The sequence below is a fragment of the Choloepus didactylus genome, chromosome 11 (assembly GCF_015220235.1).
Source record: "Choloepus didactylus isolate mChoDid1 chromosome 11, mChoDid1.pri, whole genome shotgun sequence".
In the NCBI taxonomy this organism is placed as follows: Eukaryota; Metazoa; Chordata; class Mammalia; order Pilosa; family Megalonychidae; genus Choloepus; species Choloepus didactylus.
In genome coordinates, this window is record NC_051317.1 from 34,268,885 (window position 1) to 34,291,803 (window position 22,919).

The following is a 22,919-nucleotide window of genomic DNA, read 5'->3' on the forward strand; positions in this document are numbered from 1 at the left end:
AATGCACATTTCAGTTTGTCTTTGTTTTTTGTTAACATGATAAAGCAATTATGACAAGATAAAGATGATTTGGAGAATACAACCAATTAAATTAGTATTTAAAATATAATATGAGCTGAAAATGTATTCTTCTTTTAGATAAAACAGGAATTAATTATTGCAATCAAGAGGAAAAAAAACAGAAAACGGAAATATACATAGAGGACTGCATAATCAACAAACTGGCAAAGAATTAAACAAAAGCAAACTGGCAACAGTTTACCATTTAACAGACAGAAATACCACCCCCCAGGTTTTACAGAGCCTCCTCTTATCACAACCCCATTACAGATGTAAGCTCTTGTACTAGCACCTCACTGAGAAAAAAATGGTTTCAATTCCTAAAATGATAATCTTAATCACACTCATTAATCTGATAAAAATGCAGGAATGACAAACTCTAATAAAGTGAAAAATCTTCAGAGCCTGTTTTTCAGATCACATAGGGTAAAACTGTTTACAAAAGCTTAGAAATCAAAACCATTAATGACCATCTAAGTTAAGCGTGTCTGAATTATCTTACAAATATATAAAGGCGTGCACAGGAGGGTCAGACAGCAAGCTGTCATGACTCAGTGATTCAGCAGTGAGTCGTCGCTTATCAATCCGTTGCCCATCAGCACAAATAATCAGGCTCTTGGGTGAACGCTCTTCTGTCCACACTTGGTTTGGAGGAGGTGGTACCAGAGTGGACAGGTAGACAAGAGACAGCAAATGTTGGCAAAGCACTCAGAAACAACTCTCTGTACTTGGTCTACCCCTACGGGCAGAAAAAGGTGTCTCCGGGGCCTGGGATGACAATCCTCAGGAGGTGCTATCTCCAGCTCCAGAGACTTTCCATCCCTCCCTTATAGCTGGTGACAGCACCATCAACAGTCACAAATGTCCACTCGGTTGCAGCATATGGACTTAGCAAATTCTCAACCATTATTAATATCATTATAAATATGTACATAGCATGTCTTAGCTTACGGTGACAGAATAGCTAAAGAAGTATAGGTTTCCTTCCTGTGAAGGGATTCTGAGTTTAGGATGCTACCCTTCAGCCATGTGTTCAACATATGAAAGCCCAAAGCACACAAGGCTTTGACTTAGACGTCATAGGAGAGTAAAAGCAAAGTAACAAACCAGACAGAGAGCGAGAGAGAGAGATTCAGATGTACCAGTGTTGATCTGTAACACAAATTTCAGATACATGCCTTTCAGATGATGATGCGATTTGCAACAAATATACAATATTAATTTGAATCACAAGAAATTGCCAGTATTTGGACATCTTTTAAACTATTAAAATAGCTATTTCATGTGGTTTAGCCCAGGGGTCAAAAACAATGACCCATGGTTCGAATGTGACCCCTTGTCTGTTTTTGTAAGTAAAGTTTTATTGGAACATCCATTCATTTACAATTGTCAGTGGCCGCTTCCACGCTACAACAGCAGAATTGAGCAGTCACGGCAGAGACCACATGGCCTGCAGAGTCTAAAATATTTACTATTTGGCCCTTTCCATATAAGGTTTCGCTGACCCCAATTTAACTTGATATTTATATCAATTGATTGGCAGCGATAATAAAGGCAACAGAATTTCAGAGGCGGGTGAGTTGGCTATAAAGAAAGTCCTTAACGACGCGTTCACGTGAGAGCCCGGGCTTGAACTGGGCCTGGAGAAGCAGATGGAGAAGCAGATGAAGAGGCAGATGGATGCCAATGGAGAGCAAGGCTCGCAAGCAACAGCTGACTACTGAGGCTGGAAGAGACAGGGCTCTTCAGGGATGGCAGTGGTGGGCTGTCAGCAGAAATGCCAGGAGCATCCCCGGTCACGGTATCCCCAACAATATAACCAACCACTTGCTTCCAGACATCATCCCTGCTGAGAACCTCAGGTGAAGCTGAAATAGCCCAGAAAAGCTTGGTAGGGTTCAGAGAGGGCAACATTCCTTGAAGGCCAAACTGAGAAATGGTATCTTTTTTCTTTTCTTAAGCCTGAATAAAGAGAGGGGTGTAAGAGCAAACAGATAAACGTGGTATACGAAGAAGACTAATTTCTGATAGACATGAAATAGCTGAGTCTAGAGCAAATGTTATATTATTTGAAATATCTCTCCTTGCGGCCCTTTAGAGAATCATATCATAAAGAATGCCTATACTAATGATTGCTGTAATTATATTTTAAAGAAATTATGGAGAGTTCCAGAGGATTGAGAGCACTGTTAGGTTTATTATCAAATAAAAAAGTAATCATAAGGAGCCTTTTTTCCCCACCATTAATAAGCCACACTTTCACATCCAAAGCATGACCCGCCATAAAGCTTGGATTATACACTGAGTTGCAAAGTTCTTACTACCAGATACTTCCCAATGATCTATAAATCCTGGAAAGTTAAGAGGAAAATCTGCCTGAGTCATGAGACCCTCCTCTTTTCCATTCACATCAACTAACCAAAAGCAAACAAAAAAACTGGTGAATACATACATTGACGTTTAGGATTAAGCTACAAAACCAAGCAGGATATATGTGAATAATCTGACATCTAAATAAAGGGATGTATACATACCTGAGTGTATTAGTTAGGGTTCTCTAGGAAAACAGAATCAATGAGAGATATCTATGAAGATAAGATTTATAAAAGTGTCTCACGCAACTGCAGGGATGCACAAGACCAAATTCCATAAGGCAGGCAGCAAACTAGCAACTCCAATGAAGATGTTCAATGAACTCCTCAGGAAACGAGGCAACTTTGACGAACTCCTCAGGAAACGCTTCACTGGGCAGCCGAAGAAGAAGTGAAGGTCCTCTATCTGTCTTGCTTATAAGTCTTCAACTGATTAATTGGATTAAATCCAGCCAATTGCATTCTCTCATTGTGGAAGACACACCCTTTGGTGAGTCATCAGTCACAGCTGCAGCCAATTGACTGATGATTTAATAAACCAGCCTGTTGGTTTATTAACCAGCCACAAACGTCCTTGCAGCAACGGTTAGGCCAGTGCTTGCTTGACCAGACACCTGGACACCATCACCTGGCCAAGTTGACACATGAACCTAACCATTACACCTATTAAACGTATCTTAGACCACATTCATGGAAGGCTGTCCCAGTGTAATAGAGTTTACCAATTTTATCAAAAAACATAATTACAGCATATATAGATGTCTTTACTTATGTAAACCAGCTGTCCACTACCCAATAAAGACTTCGAGCTTATCTAGCTTACAAGTGTCTAAAATGCACTAGCTCCCAATATTCTAATGGGAAATGTTGTCCGCCCTTAGTTACACTCCAGCAGAGATTTCTTCCCAGATCCTTTCATTAATGAACCTGAGAGCCATCAGCAACTCAAAGTCCCAGAGGCCCAGGACTGGCTTCCAGCTGCAAGTTAATGTTCAGGTTCCATCCTCCATCCTCCCAGGGGCAGTGAGACGAGTCGCCCAGTGGGCCCTGGGAGGGCCGGGATTCGGGCCCCGGTTTTAGCACATGACCTGCTTCACCCCTCCTGAAGGTTAAGTGACTGCTCAGCAACGGGTGAAACACTCACCCTGCAGAGGCTTCTGGCTGTTTCAACAAGCTTGTTCTTTACACACAGTCGTAAAAGTCACGGGTGTTTTTAACGTCCCACATCCTTCCCCTTTGCATGCAGGAGCAGTTATTGCCAAAGCATGTGAACATCATCATCTCTGGATGGGGCACCCATCAGGGTCCAGCAGGGAGAACACACACTCAACGTGGGTATCACAGGGAGAGTGTAATAAAGGGGGGCTGGCAAAACACCTCTTGTCCTGACAGGAGAGGGCATTCAGCAGGACCGGAGGCACAGACGGGCAGTGTGGGAGGCTCCTGATGGGTGGAAAGATGCAGCCAGCCATGGAGACCCCTCAGGGCCCAGCCCTCCTATCTTCTCCAGGGCTCCCCCAGGAGAAAGACGAGCAGAAGCAGAGGGCTCCCAGCCCATGAATGCAGCCCTGCTGCCCCTGAGCCTCCCAGAGCTGGGGTAAGGCAGGAAAGAGAATCAAGAGGGGCAAGCAGAAAATATGCAATGCAACAGGTAAGAGATAGCTCAATGCTTCTTTGCTTTTTTTTTTACAAATGCAAGAGACATCTGCAAAGCTGGGCAACAATTCCCAGCCCTGTTTTTATTTCTAGCAAATTCCAGCTCTTCCTCCAACCTCCCAATTCTCTGTGCGAGCATTCCTCTACAGGTGACATAACAGAAGACGTAATCCAAGTGCATCTTGCAATTGCTTTTGAGTAGAGGAAGACATTAAACCTTTAAACCACACCACGGCTGGTAAAGAGAATCTCTATTCATCAAATCGTTACGATGGTAATACTTGCCAACATTATACAATGCTCACTATGGAACAGGCAATTTACATGGATTAACAGTTTCTAATGTTCACAAAACCCCTTTGAAGTAGGAGCCACTGCTGTCATATTAGAAATTTGGAAAAAAGAGGCACATAGAGATCCAGAACACTTCTCAACTTCTCGTGGGTAATAAGCAGCCAAAATTGAACTATGAATCCAAGCAGCCTGACCCCATAACTCCAAGAATAGACAGCAAACCACCGGAAGCTGGAAGAGGCAAGGAAGGGCTCTCCCTTACAGGTGTCACAGGGAGCCTGGCCCTGCCAACACCTTCATTTCACACCCGTAGCCTCCAGAACTGAGAGAGAACAAATTTCAAATTTGTGGTATTTTGTTATGGCAGTCCTAGGAAACTAATACAGATGCTGTATTTATTGTAGTTCCCATGTAGTCGCTGCCAAACCCTCTCTCTAAAGGAACGAGGTAGCATATGAGTGATCCAATGCATAATCACACATTGATTTCGTTCCTGTATATTGAACACCCCGAACGGTTGCCAGATGGTATTTTCAGACACCTCCGCACTCTGTTCCCCCAGCCCCATGCGCTTCCGCAGAGCACCCCTACCTGCCCCAGCATCTCCAACCCCTTGCTTCCAGGCAGGCCCTAGGATGGCTGTGCCCAGTGGCATCAGGCAGGAGTGGCACTGCGTCATTTCCAGACATGACCGTTAACTAGCCTGGCGACTTCCGCTCTCTGCCTCGTGAAGCCCCAAGTCTTCGTGTAAGAGGAAAGAGGAAATGTGGGGGGGCCCTTGGGGGCCGGTGGTGTGAGTGCCACCATCGTGAATATCCAGCTACGGCAAGTCTTCAGATGACTCCAGCCCTGACCGCCAGGGAGAACCACCCAGCCGAGCCCAGTCCTTCCAAAGAACCGTGGGGATAATTAATGACTCATGGTTTTAAGCCGTTAAGTTACAGGGTAATTGGATGCAGTGCAACAGATAACCAAGGCAAATAATTTCACCGATTTAATGTATTTTCTTTTGACAAGAGTGAAAAGATAAGACAACCCTGAGCTGCAAACAAAAGAACCACACTGCCCACGTTCCCACAGGAAAACAATTTAACCTAGGAGACAGGTGTCCACAGAAGACTTCAGAAGAACCCAACTCTTCTGATATGGCAACTTTACTTGCAATTCTTGATACTTCTGGAAGATCCACACAGAGAGGCAGAAGCCTTTTCTGGATATTGAGCTTGTAGCAATGTATCCAGATGGTTTTGGTTACCACTGAAAGTCATTCCTTCCAGTTCTGAAAGCACAACCAGGCAGCTGTCAGCTCCATCACGGTCTTAGGAATGGCCTCCTAAAAATGACCCTGTTCTCGAGGATTGATGGGCAGGCTTTGGGCGAGAACAGCGGCCTACCTCAGCGTGCCAGCTTGGCCTCACACTGTTTCCGCCCCTCATTTCTGAAGCAAAAGTCCCCACAGCCTTCTCTCTGGCCGTCAGGCTTGTCAGCACCTTCCCAAGGGGTCAGGATTCCACTTGGCAGGCCCGGGGGCAGCAGGCCTCGGCCTGGGCAGCTGAGAACACGCACCGGCCCTGCTGGTCACTCGCCAGCTGCCCGGCCCTGCCCACAACTTCAGGGTAGAGAGACTGGGGCCTTTCCTTCACATCAAGCTCCTGGCCAAACTCATTACTAATAAAACTCAACTGAAACCAAATCAAACATGTAAGCTCTCTGTACCAGGAATATTTCAGATATTTATGTATAGATTTCTACCTAAAGCATTAAGGTAGCTATTGACGGGGCCAGGATTTTTTTTTTTAATAGTTTTATAAACTATTAACATGCTTTTAATTGCTGGCCTCTTCCTAGTATTTAAATCCTTATTAATTCGTACATATATTTGAAAGTAACTGTGAACTTAGCTCTCTGTTATTCATTCTGTTTAAAGCTTTTCAACAAGAAGGAGGGGAATTGTGGGATAAAAACTTTTTTCAGTACCCTGAGGTACTGCTAAGTTCCCTTTCCGCTATTTAAATACTCAGATGCACCCTCCTATTATTCTCCCCTGTATCATGTGGAACTGCAGCCTTTGGAGTAGTTACCTGAAACTTAAAACTCCAAAAGATGTCATATTCAAATAGAGTCAGTAACTAGCATCCAACAAGGCACGGCAGCCTCTGGAAAAAAGGGCAAAGCCAAGGAGATAGCTAGGAAGTCAGAGAGCGAGGCATGCAGGAGCATTTGTTAGGAAGAGATGTTTACTCGCTGTTCCTGATATCTTCCTTGCTTGGTCTTCTAAGATTTGACCGTTTCTGGAGATATGTATATCAGGTTATACCATGAAGAAACAGATCATGTGTTTAAAAAGAAAAAATCATGTTCACATACGGCTGCTGGTGATGATAAAAACAGTTCAGAGATTTCCATTTGAACAATCATCCACATTTTCACACACAGGGTCTCTCACAGCTGCACACGATTTGGTGGCTCATTATAACAGAAATACATTCAGCCAAATTAGATGCCCAAAAGGAAACACCACGCATAATTTATAGGACTTTCAAGTCTTAAACAACATGCTGGCAAGAAATCTCCTTTATCATCCTCTATTCTTCACTTCCAAAATATGTGCCAGACTTTATCCTCAAAGCAGCTCCTTCTCCTCCAGGTTTTTACACAAAAGAACAAAAGGAAGAAAATATATCATAAGTTAGTTCATTCTTCTGGTCTCACAAACACCTCTGTAATGAGAAATTATGAATCATTAATTGCTTCTGCACCCAACTTGAGAAATTTAACCTTTTGCATCTGACCTTATGTAATGCACTAATCACTCAACACAGACAAAAATGGCACTTGAAGATACAAAGAGGTGGGTTTACAAAAGACAGACAAACTTCTCCAGAAGCAAACAGTCTTGTAAGGAATCTTGACCAGTAGACATGCCCCAACTAGAGTCAATTTTAAAAGGAGCAGCCTAATAACCCCCAACTCTACACTAAAATGCCATGAAATGATGGTGGGGAGAAGCGCACAGACCTTCAGCCGAGAAGGCTCGTAAGAAGGGAGTTTTTTTAAGCAGCTTAGCTATCTAACTGCTCCAGCCCCAATTTTCCTTTCCATATCCTAAGGCTTTTTAATTTCTAAAAGGTCAGCTTCCCCTTCTTTATCCTGACTGCAAGGTGTATTAGACCCTGGAAAAGACAATCCTGAAAAGAAGGTTGATTATGCAAACGTGTCGTACGTTGAACGTGAGCCATGGGAGACTACAAGCTGTCAGACGTGGAGGTCATGACGTCCAACACCCTGACCCAGGAAAGGCTCCACCTTGGTTTCCTGAGGATGCTCCAAAAAAATACCCCAAACTGGGTGACTGCGAGTCACGGGAATTTATTCTCTCCCAGCTCCGAAGCCTAGAGGCCCAAAATCACAGTGTCGCCCACAGCCATGCTCTGGGGGAAGACCCTCCCGGCCTTTCCCAGCTCCCAGTGGCTCCAGGCGCTCCTTGGCCCGTGGCCCCATCACTCCATTGTCCGCCTCCATCTTCACACAGCCGCCGTCCCTCACTGTGTCTGTGTGTCTACAAGTCTCCCTCTCCTTATAAGAGCACTGGTCATCTTAGACTAGGGCCCACCCTACTCCGATATGACCTCATTTTAATTAATTAATTAACCTGCAAAGACCCTCGTACCAAGTGAGGCCACATCTGCGAGCATCAGGAACCAGGACTTGAACAGACCTTTGGTGGGGACACGATTCAACCCAAAAAGGCCCTGAGAGAGAGATCTCATAGGAAACGTGGTGGACTTCAAACTTCCCTATGGCCCTAAGAAAGGAAGCCTGTGCATAGTTCTATCTTTTCTTTGGCCACCCATGAGAGGTCTGGAATCCATAAATTTTTCTTGAAGCCCTTTCTGACTTTCAGGTCAGACAGAGTCATAGAGAACTCTTTCCCTGAAGACACCAAATCCCATCCTGGGTGCTCTGGTGGACATGGGCTGGGTGCCCTGAGGCGGAGGGATGCCCCCACAGCCTGGGGCTGGGTACTGGGTGCCCGTGCCACTCTGCGTCCACCCTTCCAAACCTCAGCACTCCCTCCAGCCCCAGAAAGTAAGGAAGCTCCACTGGGCAGAGAGCCACCAACGGCTGCTCCAGTGGGTCCATTTCCCACACCCAACTCCTTCTCCCACTGCGATCCTAGCACGAGGTCCCCAGGGAATCCTCAGTGTTCGATGGCATCTGTAGCATCAGTTTGAGCTCAAGGGCGTCACAGAAATTGGAGAAAAGTGGCACCCATGCCAGGACAAGGGACATCCAGCTGGAAAACGGACCCCAAGAGATCAAAAGCCACCTACCTCTGTGCTGTGTACACTGTATTCCCAGGGCAAGCCATGGGGTCTGGCATAGAGGAAATAAATGCTCAATAAGCCCTTCTTGTTGAACAAATGCTATGCATCACCCTGGGCTCCTCCATAGAAGAGCTAGTCTACAGCGACAATAAATGGCCCAAGCTACGTCTTAGGTAACCATCTCTCTGGGAGAGCTTGGTAAAGTCCTGCTTGGAGACCTGGAGACGATTTGGATGGCCTCAACAGTGTCTTCCAAATTCTGGAATTCTCTGGAATGACTGTATCAACGAGAAGGCAGTCAACATTCAACAAATAAGACACTCTAGTTCAACCAAATGCATTTCCCTTCCTTCAAAGCAAACCTGCCCCCTGGTGTGCCATGTTAGTTTCCAATTAAGGCAACAGAAAGGATTTGTCAGAATAAAGCTATTAACAATTGACCCCTCTTTTTTTGTAAACTATGGATTGCTTTAGAAACAAAAACCTTAGGGAGAAACAGTAATCAATCACCACTGCAGAGGACAATTATATCCTACAAGTGTACCTAATAATGAAGTGCCCCTCCAGAGGTGGGGGAGCGTAAATATAATTCATTCAAGGCCAAATGGTCATTTGTCTTTAGAGTGGTGAGAGAACGTGCAATAACAGATCTTTTCACAGAGGGTAACTGTATCTCCCCTTCTTCTTGTCCACGGCTGAAAGGCCACTGTGAAAAGCAACCCCTTCCTGCCCTGGGGGTCCAATCTAGCAGATTCTTTGACCCTTCTTTTATGTAAACAAAACACAGGAGGAAAAAAAAATCAACTCAGCTATTCTCCTTTATGTTCCTGATCAATACTATGAAAATATCCCTGATAGATATTTAACTGTCTTCATTACTAACAGACGCTCCTCAGTCATGTTCTAAGAGCCAGAAATTGCTCCCAATTTTCTTCAGCACCCACCAAGTCCCACACCCGATTCTAAAGCTTCTCTCCTGTTTGCTCACAATTAGGGGTTATCCTTTTGTTTTCTCCAAAGAATGATTTATTGTTTGACCAAAGCAATCAATCCTATTGTTAGATGTAGGCTGACAAGTCAAAGATGTTGAACATGCCAACTGTACAAGACACCATTACTAATTTTGGATCATTGGAAATCATCCACCACAGGATACATGCGAACTCATTAAAAATAGCCCAGTTGCCCCTCCAAACATTTCAACTCACTGAGATGTGGTGCCAGTTACAAAACTGGCTTGTCCCTTTGGAATGCAGTAAAGTAGAAGAGTATCATATCTATAAAATATAACCTTTCTGGGTTGCCAGTTCCCCTGGAAGGCTTTTCAGTAAGATTTTGGTGATGAATGTTTGAGACTGCCAGTAAGATTTTTAAAATAAATTTGTCACCTTAGAAGTAAAGATTAAATATTAAAAAGATTATTAATATATAGCTTAATGTCTCATTCTAAATATAAACAACACACATTGTGTAGTTTAGATTCATTTAAACAATTGCTATTGTTTTCAGGATGCCCCTTGGGCCTCCATGTCACTGAAATGTGAACAATTTCATTTAGTAGATACAATTAATCATTTGGAAGTCAATGTGGGAAATGGAAACAGCTAACGAACTCCCCATTGCTCAGAAAAGCAAAACATTTCAAACATACTCATTCTAGAAGTTTCATCTTTGCCTCTAACGCTTTGTATGAAGTTCTTTTAGCTTTCTGCCAATACTCAAAAGTCAAATGCCAAGCTCATTTCTGTAAATTCATCTACAAAATAATTTTCTTCACCCACAAAAGTGGGACTCAAAAGATGGATTTAGCCAGTACTAATGGCCCCTTCATGAGAGGTTTTTAAAATATTTGACATAAACTCTAACATCCTTGAGTCATTCTGCAATGATAAGGCAACACTACTAATTGGCAGAAATCAAACTCAATTGCAACAGCTACATTTAAAGAGCACAGTAACCCTCACTGGAAAAGAATTAAAGATAAAAAGGAGCCATGCAATAAACTGTCAAGAAAGCAGCCTTCCTTCCATGCTTTGGTTTTCGTAAGTTTACTCCTGCAGGCTTAATTAAACCAAATAGCCAACCCTGCTTTTGCCCAAAAGTCCAATTAACAGAGAACCCACAAAAGCCCCTTGACCCCCGGCATCTCCACATCAGTCCTTACCGTGAAAAATTCACTAAAGGCCCCCTTTGCCCGAGTTCTCCCAATGACGATTTTGACGAGCCGCCAATCACCAGTCACGATGCCATACTCTCCATCAACACCAAGGCAGGGAGCTTGTGCCCAAAAGTCAGTTCTCCAGGAAAAATACACTTTTAATCCGAAAACAAAATAATTGAAAGCACAGTAGAAGGCACTTCGCAGCAGATCCAAAACTACACTAAAGTTCATGTGTCCCCGCTGCTACTTAAAGGGGCTCTTGGCTACAGATCACTGGGGCTGAACATGTGGCCGCTTCTGATGGTCGATGTCAGGGCCCAGCCCCGGGGAAGGGCAGCCCAAGGTCCCAGCCACCAGGCTGGGTTCCCACGCCAAAGTGGACAGCCACATTCCAGGCTCTCCTGTGGGTCATGAGCCCTGCGGACTAGAAGTACTGGATCTGGGATTGCTTTAGAGCCCCCCGAGTCCAGGGTGGCCCAGTTATTCAGGGTGATCCTTCCCTTTCCACACCTCTCCTGTTTGTTGCCCATGAACCTGCATCCCACCGGAGGAGGGTATTCATAAGGAGATACAGTATCTCAGTGGGACAGGCGGTGGCATTTTTTTTAACTTTCTTAATGCAATTTTATTGCGATATAGTCACATACCAATCATCCAAAGTGCACAATCAATGGTTCATGGTATCATCATATAGTTGTGCATTCATCACCATAACCAATTTTTGAACATTTTCATTACTCCAAAAAAAAAGAAAAGAAAAAAACACCCAAAACATCCCATACCCCTTATTCCTCCTATTATTTATTTATTTGTTGTCTTTATTTTCTTACTCATCTGTCTATACACTAGATAAAGGGAGTGTCAGTCACAAGGTTTTCATGATCACATAGTCACACCATAAAAGCTATATAGTTATACAATTATCAAGAATCAAGGCTACTGGATTACCATTCAGCAGTCTCAGACATTTCCTTCTAACTATTCTAATACACTAAAAACCAAAAAGAGATCTATATAATGCACACAACCTCCAGACTGACCTCTTGACTCCATTTGAAATCTCTCGGCCACTGAAACTTTATTTTGTTTCATTTATTTTCCCCCTTTTGGTCCAAGAAGTCTTTCTCAATCCCATGATGCCAGGTTCAGGCCCATCTCCAGGAGTCATGTCCCATGTTGCCAGGGTGATTTACACCCCTGGGAGTCATGTTCCACGTAGGAGGGAGGGTGGTGGGTTTATCTGCAGAGTTGGCTCAAAGAGAGAGGCCACATCTGAACAACAAAAGAGGTCCTCTGGGGGTGACACTTAGGCAAAATTTTAAGCAGTCTTAGCCTCTCCGTTGCAGTAACTGGCTTCATAAGGGCAAGCCCCAAGATCGGGGGTTCAGCCTACTAAACTGGTAGTCCCCAATGCTTGAAAGAATATCAGGAATTCCCAGGTGGGGAAGTATAGCATTTCCACATTTCCCCCAGTCCCTCAAGGGGGCTTTCATGCGGTGGCATTTTGAAGATTTATGAGCCAAGATCTGCATGCGGCTGGGAGGTCATGGTGATTCTTCTCCCCACTGGAGAGAAAAGAGCAAAGCAACTGGCCACTAAAAGAAAACCAGAGTTTCTGAAAGATTATCAAGTAACCCAGGGTCACAGCGACAAAATGAAGCAAATTCATCATGTTTGCCCTCCCCCAAAGCCACTGCACAGCCCTGGCTATGCCCTCCACCAACCAAAGCAAGCAAATCAGACAGGCTCTTAATAGGGTCTGGCTCTAGAGTGTGTGATTTTCTCCTATAATTTCCATCATAAGGGGAAAGAATCCCTTTCAAACACTCAGTAGATGTTGGGGAAATCAAAAATGTAGGGTGTTACTCAGATTTTCTCTTTCCCCATGTTGAAGAAGTCAACGTTCCCTCTAGCCACAATTCAAGATCCATGCAGCAGTCTCCTGGAGCCTCCATCAATAATTAATTCATTGACTGACACCCTTTTAAAAATGTCTTCCTGGAATTTTAATTGACAGGGTGTACGATCGCTATGAAGACTGACTGTCCCCCTCGGTTGTCCCAACTGTAGTTCAGAGGTTTAAGAACTAAAGTATGAGCAGTTTACAGCTATGCCATGAAGCCCTCGAAACATTACCTTACCACACAGATATTTGGGGATCAGGGATGTGTAAAGTATGGGGCATACACATGGCTCTTCTGCTGCTTTAACCTCCAGGGGCACCCCGTAAACTCCCCACCGTGAACCCCCAAAGGACTCTACTGCAAGAAGGCAGCAACCCAGCAGGTGGGCCTGGAGAAACTGTTCACAGTTAAATACCACTTGCAGGCTTAAGTTCTCCCGTGAATGAATCTTTGCAATTCTTCCTCGCCAGCCTGCAGTTTCCTGAATGATTTCTTTTCACAAGCTGGTTAGGAGACCTAGAAATTCCATCCCTGCTGGCAGACTGAAAGTAAATTTGGCTCCAGCCCTGACTTGAGAGTCTGCTTGGAAAGCCGTCACAGCCAAAATGTGCTGCCTCAACTTGCAGGCTTGAACAAAACCTCCTCCCACACCCGCCCCCCATGACCACTGCACAATTTGCAATGAGGATGACACCATCAGGAGTAGAAAGCTTAAGAAAAACACTGGCGCCAGGTATGCATTTTAAATAAAAGAGAGTGGGTGAGTAGAGTGGTTCATCCTTTCCCCTCAACCCTCCCTGCCCAGGACCACCTCTGAGGACAGCCATGATGTAAGCAAATGAGAGGGACCCAAAAGGGGAGGGGAGAGATGGCCTTGGAGAAGTGCAGCTCCGAGGCTTTGGATCTTTTCAGATGAAGGGGGTTCCTACCACTCTGCAGCAAGTGGTTCTCCCTGGAAGACAGGGCTGCATGCTAAGCACAGGTAACTTTTCCCAGCCTGAGAGCACCTGCAAAAGGGCAGCGGACGCCGGGATGTAAGTGAGCAGCCGTCACACTCCTCCCTCCCATTCTCCAAACTGACTTACCTGAGTTCTGGTCTACAGAAGCCAACACGGCACAGCCCAGGAACAAGATCTGGGCAAAGAACACGTGGATGCTGGGTCCTGTCACACCATCAGCGGCTCTGAAACTACACGTCAAAGGAGCCAGACACCGCAGAGGCCCGCAGTGTCAGGCACTGGGGGCAAAGCCTTTTCCTTAGTGGGGAAGGGGAGGAGGGGAGCGTTATATAGGGAAGGGAAGAGAAAGCCAGCAACTAGTAAGTTGGGTCTAATTTGAAACTAAAGGATCAATTAGAAGACATACACCAGCAGCGCCTGGCTTAAAACTTTCTAGCGAAGAAAGAACACAACAATTAAAGGACTGTTGGGTTAGCAAAGAAAAATGATAAGAAGGGGGAAAAAAAAAGGAGAATCCCTCTTTTAAGGAAAAAAATAATCATTAAAGGATATTCAGGGAGCAACCCTAACAGAAAGGCCAAGAAACCGCAATCCAGAATTCTCCTTTCCACTTCAGACATCTGGTCACCTTGCCTTAGGCAAGGGCTCAATGTCTGGGTGCTGGATGCCTGCTCTATAAAACATGATCTTTCTTCTCTGTTTACAGCCCAGAAACATTAAACTTAAATGAAATGTCTTCCTTTAACTCCTAGCTCAAACTTTAGAGAAGTTTTCCTTCTACTGACACCTCCAGTTTCTAAACTTCAGAACAAGAACTGGAGGTGAGAGCACAGCAGCAGATTCAAAAGACTGCAGCTTATTTGCCCTCCCTGGCTGTGAAGTGTACGTTGAAGGTCCTTCACCGTGTTCCAGCCTCCCAGAACAAAGTTAAGATCCTATGAATCTTAGAGTCTCCAAAATCAATATTTGATGCTAACATTTGGATGCTTTGCAGAAAAGGAAATGGTTGGAAAAAAATAAAAATCATCAAAAGTAATGGTCTGCTGCATTTCTACCCCTTAAGACAATGTCTTCACAGAATTCTGTACATGATAGGATATGTTACTTTAATTATGATAAACTCAAACTATCAGAACCAATAGAAATCAACGATTACTCGAAAGGGGATATCAAAACAAGAGAAAATTGGGTAGTAAGTACTCCTATTCCTTCTGTTTCGAAACTAATTATTTGTCCTGGTAACATGGAAATTTCTCTAATCATGGACCCAATCAATCTGTGTAACAGAATGCCTAATTAGCTATCCTTGAAATATGGAAAACATGAGCTCATTGGAAATAAAAGAAAACAAAACAAAACCACCAAAAAGTATCTAAGCAGTGCTTTATTGACCAATGGAAGATATCAAAGATAAATATGTCACCCATCCCTTTGCCACGTAATAAAGCAGAAGGAAATATTAAGGCAATCTCATAAATACTCCTCACTACACATCCTGGGTGAGTAATAATTTAAGACTGGTAATAGAAATAGAAAAACATGGTCATTTTATAAATGTTACTCTTAATTTGCTTCTAGGTTAGGGTGCAAGTCTGGGAGGAGGCAAATTCAGAAAGAGCTGGTCATAAATTCCAGTGGTAAGAGGTCAATAAAACTACTGCACTATGATTTAAAACCCTATCCATCTCAATTTTTGCATACAACTACAAGGACTGAAGAAATTAGGCCTTGTTAAAACACTTACATGCGACACCACGGGGCTGGACAAAAATACTTTATTACTAACAGAGAGCTATGCATATGAGCACTGAAGGCTGGCGGGCCTCGGCCAGGTCCCAAAAGCCACGCTTGGTGTATCTGGAGCCCCAACTGACTCGGCCAAAGTAAACACTCCCACGGAAAGTCACCATGTGGAAACCAACTGGTGTGGGGAAATCAAGGGCTCACAAGAGGGCTGAGGAAGCCCCCAAGCAGGAGGCAGAGAGGATTTCGAAGCACTAAACAGATGGAAGTCACAATAAACAAGGGCAGAGCTCAAGATACTCACTTCCAATAGACAACAACCGCGGAGCAAAGATGCTCTCTGCAATTCACACGTATCTCTACCCATAACCTATTTTCAGCTTGCACTTAACTGCAAAATGTGCCAAAGCAGAACAGAAAGAGCTAGAAGCGATTCTATGATTCTTCACTTTCGAAGGGGGAAAAAGCACACTTGCTTTAAAGTTCTCAGGTGCTGTGCCTTCAAAATACTGCGTTCTGCCACGGGGCCTGGCTGTTAGAAGCTGCCTGCCCCACCAGCAGAAGCAAAAGCCCTGCTAAGGAAGGAAAGGGTACAAGGACACAGAAACAAGCTCTGTGAACTTTTCCTCCATCAAGGGGGAGCAGTGTCGTTTGCTAAGCAGAGTGAACCAGGAGTTCCACGCCGTCACTGTAATGAAAAGAGGTGATTCTGTGTTTCCAAAGATTCCCCCCTGAGCTGTAACTACATAACAACAGAACTGGCCGAAAAGAAATATATTCTAAAAGGCAACTGAGAATGTGGCTGTAGCAACCGTTTAGAACCTAGGTTGGCTGATTAGACTGATTTAATTTGGTTTATTTGGGCTCATCCAGAAGCAACAGTTTCCTTGTTTCACAATAGAGATAGCCACCTTGATACAGTTTACAGGAAGGGAGTGCCTCAGCTTCAAGAAATGTTACTCCAATCAGCACTAGCCTTCATCAAAATGACGGAAACGCAGAATACAATTTCCAGTAATGACAGTGGGATATGTGTTTAGGCCACTCACAGTTTAACCTACTCTAACTTTGGGGATGATGTCCCAGCTATGTTTGTTTATTTTTAACAGCTTTATTGAGGTATAAGTTACATACCATAAAATTTACCCTAGTTGCAAGTATACGACTCAATGATTCCTAGTAAATTTACAGATTTGTACAATCATCTCCAGAATCCAGTTTTAGAACATTTTCATCATCCCCAAAAGATCCTTCCTGCTTATTAGCAGTCATTCTCATCCCACCCCCTGCCCCAGGCAACCATTAACCTGCGTTGTCTTTATAGGTTTGCCTTTTCCGGACACTTCATATAAATGGAATCATATAATAAGTGGTCTTTTGTGACTGGCTTCTTCACTTAGCATCATGTTTGTGAGAGTCACACATATTCCAGCATCTATCAAGTTTCTTCTTGTTATTGCTGAATAGTAGTCCATTGTATGGATGTACCACATTTGTTTGTCCATTCACCGGCTTTAGTTTATTAAATCTCTAACATCACTAAAGTGACAAGGCTTATTACCCTGATCACAGAAATAAAATAAGAAAACCTGCCACATTTCTAAAATATTCCAGAATTTCTAAAATCTCTATAATGTATGAAAATATGTAGTAAGGATACAATATGTTTCCTGGAATTTTTTTTTTCCTTGAGCAGGAAAAAATATATATATAAGCAAAAATAACTCTGAATTTCAATTTTTTTGTTTTAATATATATAAAGTATTCTTGTGCTAATTTCCAAGTCAAGAGAGGCCATCAATTGATTTCACGAGCATCTACATACTGTGCAAATAGCCCTATATTAGAATATAGAAATACACAGTTAGCCCTTAACTCTCAAAAGCATCTGTAATTCAAGAATGTGTGAATAAATCCATTTGGGGTACCTGAAGCATTTTCCTTCATATAAAGAATATAAATAGTGTTTAGCTTCCGTGGTTAGCCCCACAAAGCCTCATTTAAGCCATAGCCCTTTATCTAGGATTCTACATTTCAGCCACATAAAGGCATTTGTTGATGCATTCACCCCTCAAATATGGCTTGAGTTGCCCATATACCAGGCACTGGTAGACACACAATGAACAAACTAGGACTGCCTCCCTAAACTTAAGATTCTCTATTGACAAAAGACTTTTAAGGAATAAATACAACTACTGAGGTGGTGCAAAATGCCATGAAGAGGAAACAGCAAAGGGAAGAGAAGGAGCAGGAAGAGGGAACTCTGTTTTAGAAAGTGCTACCTGGAGAAGCCTTCCTAAAGAGAGGACGCTTGAGCAAAGACCTCAAAGCAGCAAGACTAAGGTAGCAAACCTCCCAGGTAAGTGGGAGAAGAAGAAGGGTGTGCGAAGGCCCTAGGCTGCAAAGGAGAACCGTTGAGCTGGAGTCTGGAGGGAGAGGACAGTGGGAAGTGTGAAGCCAGGTCACGGCAGTTTGAACACCTCTTTGAGCCTTTATTAGACTCCCCATATTACTTTCCAGAGTCTGTTCGCCTGCAGATCCCAGGCCCAAGGAGCAATCCTGAGCTGAAGCAGCAGAAATGTGGTGAGCTTTCGGCCTATACTCAGCAGGCGGTCCTTGGTTCTGTGGTTGTGTGCAAGTTCAGGAACCTTTGTCTCGTTCCTTCCATCGGTTCTCCACATCATAAGCCGGTTCTAGCACTGAGCTTTGTGTTATCATCCCTAATTCCCCACCTCGGTAACTAAAAGCCCTAGCCACTCTTGTACAGCAGTCCTGCCTCGCTTCGTGTCTCCACTCCCCCTTCACCTTCTCAAGGACCATGGCCTGTCATGTGCCGTGGACCAGATGCAGAGCTGGGATTCTGACCCCCCGCTGGCCCTTGGCCATCTCCAAATCCACCTGGTCAGTCCAGGTACCCAGTGCGGGGCCTTCCCAGGAGTTCTACCCCCCTCCCAGCAGCCACACAGGGACAGTACACCACTGTCTGTCCACTGCTTCTGTTGACACCACTCATTCCCAGCTACTGGATTCTCTGTCAACGAATCCAGCCACGGCTGACACTTCTCCATGCAAAAGGCCCCAGCTGTGCCCTCAGGATGTCTCCCTTGCTAGTGAGTACTTAATCCCAGGTGAGGCCCATTCCAACCACCATGCCAAGTCAATCAGGCAAGCGTTTCTATTGTATGGCTTTGGGGCCATTATATCCAACTTCCCTGCAACTCCCCCCTTCTTTCTTCTAGCAAGGGAATTTAAAGGACAGGTATCTTAGAAGCAAATCCTTATTTAGTTTATACTTGATGCCAACCAGCGTGAACAATGGCTTAATTACAGTATCTGCGGGAGGAGTGAAGTTTAACATCCAGAACAATGATTTTGCCTTATGCCCTCAGTTACAATGTTCTCAGCTTTACAATCAGTAAAGCTTTATAGCAGATCTAAATCTCAGTCCTATAAAAGGAATCACAGAAGCCAGCTGTGATTCTAAAATCCATTTGGATATAGGATGCCCGACCATAAATGTCCTCATCCTCTGGTGTTCTGGAATGTGTTCTCTTTCCATAGCCACCCCTGGGTAGCTGTGGGCCGGGCCAGCTGCATCCTTGCAGCCTGCTGAGAACAATTTCGGGGCACACTTGGGCACTCTTTCCAAGAGTCATCACTTCTCTGATTTTTACCAGAAAGGGAAGCTGTTGGTGTGGAATTTTATTTGGAGTCTGTTTGGGGAGAACACATCCCTTCTGTGATTCAGAAGAACAGAAGTTTCGGCTGAGTGCTAGCCATTTTACGATTTTGCAGACAAATCACAGACAGCTGCTTAGTAAATTTTTTCTTCCATATTATTTTTTGATGCTGCTTGTCTTTTCATGAGCCCATCATATATCGTTGCCAAATGTTGGGTGAATATGAACTGAACGCAAGAGGCTCTATTTCCTGTGAACAATTTGTCCTTGCTCAATCCTGATTGTCACTTGCCTATGACTTATTTAATTTCACATCTCAGCAAATACGGTTATCATTTCTCCAGTGGAGCTGGCTTCTGATAGCACCACTCTCCTGGTTATTTATCATATATCTGTAATTGAATTACCCATTGCAGTAATGTGATTTACTCTCAAATGTACATAAAAATGCAGCATAAAATAAAATTGTTCCAGTGTATGCTTCCTCATCATTCTACATGAACTCTAGTCTAGCCAATTCCACAAAAATACATTGACAAACAATGAATAAAAAATGGGAAGAAAAAAGATCTGCAAGTTCACGGCCTTCCTTAAATAAAAGAAATTTACCCCCTAGAAAATGTATTCTTTCTTAAAAATATAGTTTTTCAATGTTCATCAGGAAACCAACTCTAGTCCATCTGGGGAAAAAAAGAGTAAAAACAGAATGATTTTATTTTTTCCCAGTGTGATAGTACTATACCGACACACTTTAAAACTTAGAAAAGATATATAAACTGTGTTCAAGTTTGCTCCTGTCAAACAACCATTACTCCTGGACACAAAGAAGAAAAAGGAAGAAAGAAGAACACAGCAATTCCTTTGGGAAATTTTTCAGTGTTCTTGAGCCCACTGTTAATCCTATTTAGAATGTCATGCCCCAAGTGAAATCTAACTTGCATTTGAAGTTGTCTGGCTTCAAAATACTCTGCAAAATTCCCCGCCAGGTTTTCTTAGCTCTAGAAGCTTTAAGATGGCAAAGATGAAATGTGTCAACGCAATTCAGTTTTAAAAAAAAAAAAAAAAATCACTTATTATACATTACTGTCTCTTGGACCAAGTTTTCATTTGCTTCGTTTGTTTGGCTTAAATTCTGGATGAAGTTTTGGGTAGGTGCACAGAAAGTGAAAAGTTTATCTAGGCCTATCCTAGCTTACTTTAACCTTCTTCTTTGTTTTCTTGTTGTCAGAAGTCGCTTTTGCGTATCTAGATAACCAGTACCTGACAAATTCATCAAAGAAGTAAGTGAGATGTTTGCCAAACATACCAATAGCTGCTTCTTCAAACTGCTTCCCAGTGAGCTGCTCCTTCCCCATTGAATTAATCTTTGTGATGATACAATTTGTGCAGAGATTAGAGAAGCAGATTGCCCCCTATCTACCGCAGATCATTTCTGCAGGGAGGCAAGCACTGGGATTAAAAATCAGTGGCTTTCAAGAACATCTCCATCTAAAAAGGTTGCTGGGAGCATATGTGAAAATGTCAATTTTGTCTACAATAGTACGCAAAGATAGTAGAAACAACTTAAAGCACTTATATGTATTTATCTTGAGGCTCAAGAAAAGACTTGACTCGCTCTATTTAAATAATCCGCAAATAGATGCAAGTAGGCAGAAGTGCACAAAGTTCCACATTTTATACTTTGGTGTAACTCAATTTGTTAGAACATCCTAATTTACATTTTTTAAATTATTTAACACTAAACATAAAAACTTGTCACCTCAGTGTTATAATTATACACGAAGCAATTTGTCTGGGTAACTATAGTAACAATTTCAGAAGCATTTTCAATCATAAATTTGGTGTAATTTAAGAATTGAGAGCAACAGAGATTTAAAGCAGGATGTGGAAATGCTTTTCATAAATACTTGCTCATATATTACTATAAAAATGGATTTCTTGACTGTGGTATATTATAAACTAAGCAACTGGCTGTATCTTGCCCACTGTACAACTTGGAATTCCAAACCTCTTCTATGTGATTGGGTTGTAACCTTAGTCAACTCTAAGCAAGTTCTCAATTTTAATGCCTTTAGGACAAAAACTTGGATGTCTGAAATCCTTACAAATAATCACCAAGTTAAAAGAAACCACGTTAACAGTTCAGATCATAAACTCTCTCTAATACCAGGAGCACTGCACATAGTCGCCAGGAGTTAGCATCTGTGATTCTGAGCAATAAGCAAATGGCTCAGTTTCTAAAGACTTGTTAGTTTTAACATTTGTTTCCTCCTACCTTTTAACCAATTCCCCAGCAAGAGGCTAAGGGCACAAGCCATGGCTCTGCAGCAAGATTTCTTACTGCAACAGATGGGGCTCTATGCAACAGTCTGCAAGAAGGTGCATTCAGGCATTTTGGGCTTCTGGCCAACAAGTTGTACCAACCAGTGCATTGTGAGTTTGTATGTTTCATTCCTTCCACATGTGGTGAAGAAATAACTTTAAAGGAAAAGAACAGTGAAGTACACAGGTTTATTTTTACCCAATTCTGAACATTTCAAAAACTTCTTTTGGACAGAGACAGGCTTTACCACCCAGGAGACCAAAGCCCTTGCTTGCAGCAGGGAGCTTGCAGCTGTTTGTCATTAAAATAACCAACTGAGTGAGTGCCATTAGCAGAAGGCATGGGATGACTGTCATCCATCTATTCCCTGTTAACAAAAGTACCCATAGCTTAAAAGCATTTTAAGGTAGATACCAGTTCTTCACCCCACTGTTCAATGCGTTTGCAAATACTTAGTGTGAATGGTAGCAAGTCTGCATGAGCTGCTACTTCATGACAAAAGTTTTTACAAGAAAGAAACTCAAGGAAAGAGAAAGAAATGTTTCAAGGGAACCAGAGAATTGCATTTAAGACAGTTTTCATTTAAACCAAACATGAAACAGGAAACCTTTAGGGGGAAAATCCATCTTCCCTCTGGGTAAACGCAGGCATGAATTTAAGGGAAACTGAACTCTCTCAAATAATGGAAATTGCATCATTAGCAATTAATTTACAATCCAAATGAGGTGTTCCAGTCCTCCTTGATAAAGTCTGCTTGTATTTTTCTGCGTCTCCATATGAAGGACTAACTCTGTAATTAATAGCATATCTGCTGTTTCCAAACTCGACCATCATGACAGAACTCCTTTGAGTAAACTAACCGTCACATTTCTTTTTCCTTAAAAATAAGATGCAACAAACAGTTGCAAGTTCGGTGTGTTAACTAATGGGCTCCCGAGGAGCTGAACGATATGGCGGTATTAAATATAAGTCACACAATCGTCTCTGAATTTCGATTTCTTTCTAAGCAACTGCAATAGTGACAAGGAGGAAGACAGATGCACAGGCAGGAAGAGTTTCCGTGGATACATTTGTCTCTAGAAGGAATCTTTCCACTTAGAGGAGCTGGGTTTTGCAACCACCATTCCAGTCCCTTCTTCTACCAGCAAGGGTGAAGGCTCTCTATGGCCAACGGATCAGCTATCCGCCCCCACCCCCACATGAAATCGTTTCAAGAGCTGCCTGGCCCTGTTTGCAGACTGGGTCCCCCTCCCACTCACCCAGGACACGATAACTGCTGCAGCTGCCTCGCTCCCTCTCCAGCGCTCGCTCTCAGCGCCCCCTGCCGGGGGTCCCCGGGACGCCGCAGGCGCCGGAAAGTTAAATCCCAACTCTGGGCAGCTGCACCCAGGTACAAGGCGAAAAGAAGGGCGAGTAGGTGAACTCGCTTCCCGCCAAAG

At 43.3% G+C, this 22,919-nt stretch overlaps 1 protein-coding gene across 2 annotated transcripts in view; it reads right to left on the minus strand.

Moving 5' to 3' along the window:
- SEMA5A (semaphorin 5A) overlaps positions 1–22,919 on the minus strand; it is a 524,772-nt gene that overhangs the window by 500,440 nt on the left and 1,413 nt on the right. The window lies entirely within an intron of this gene.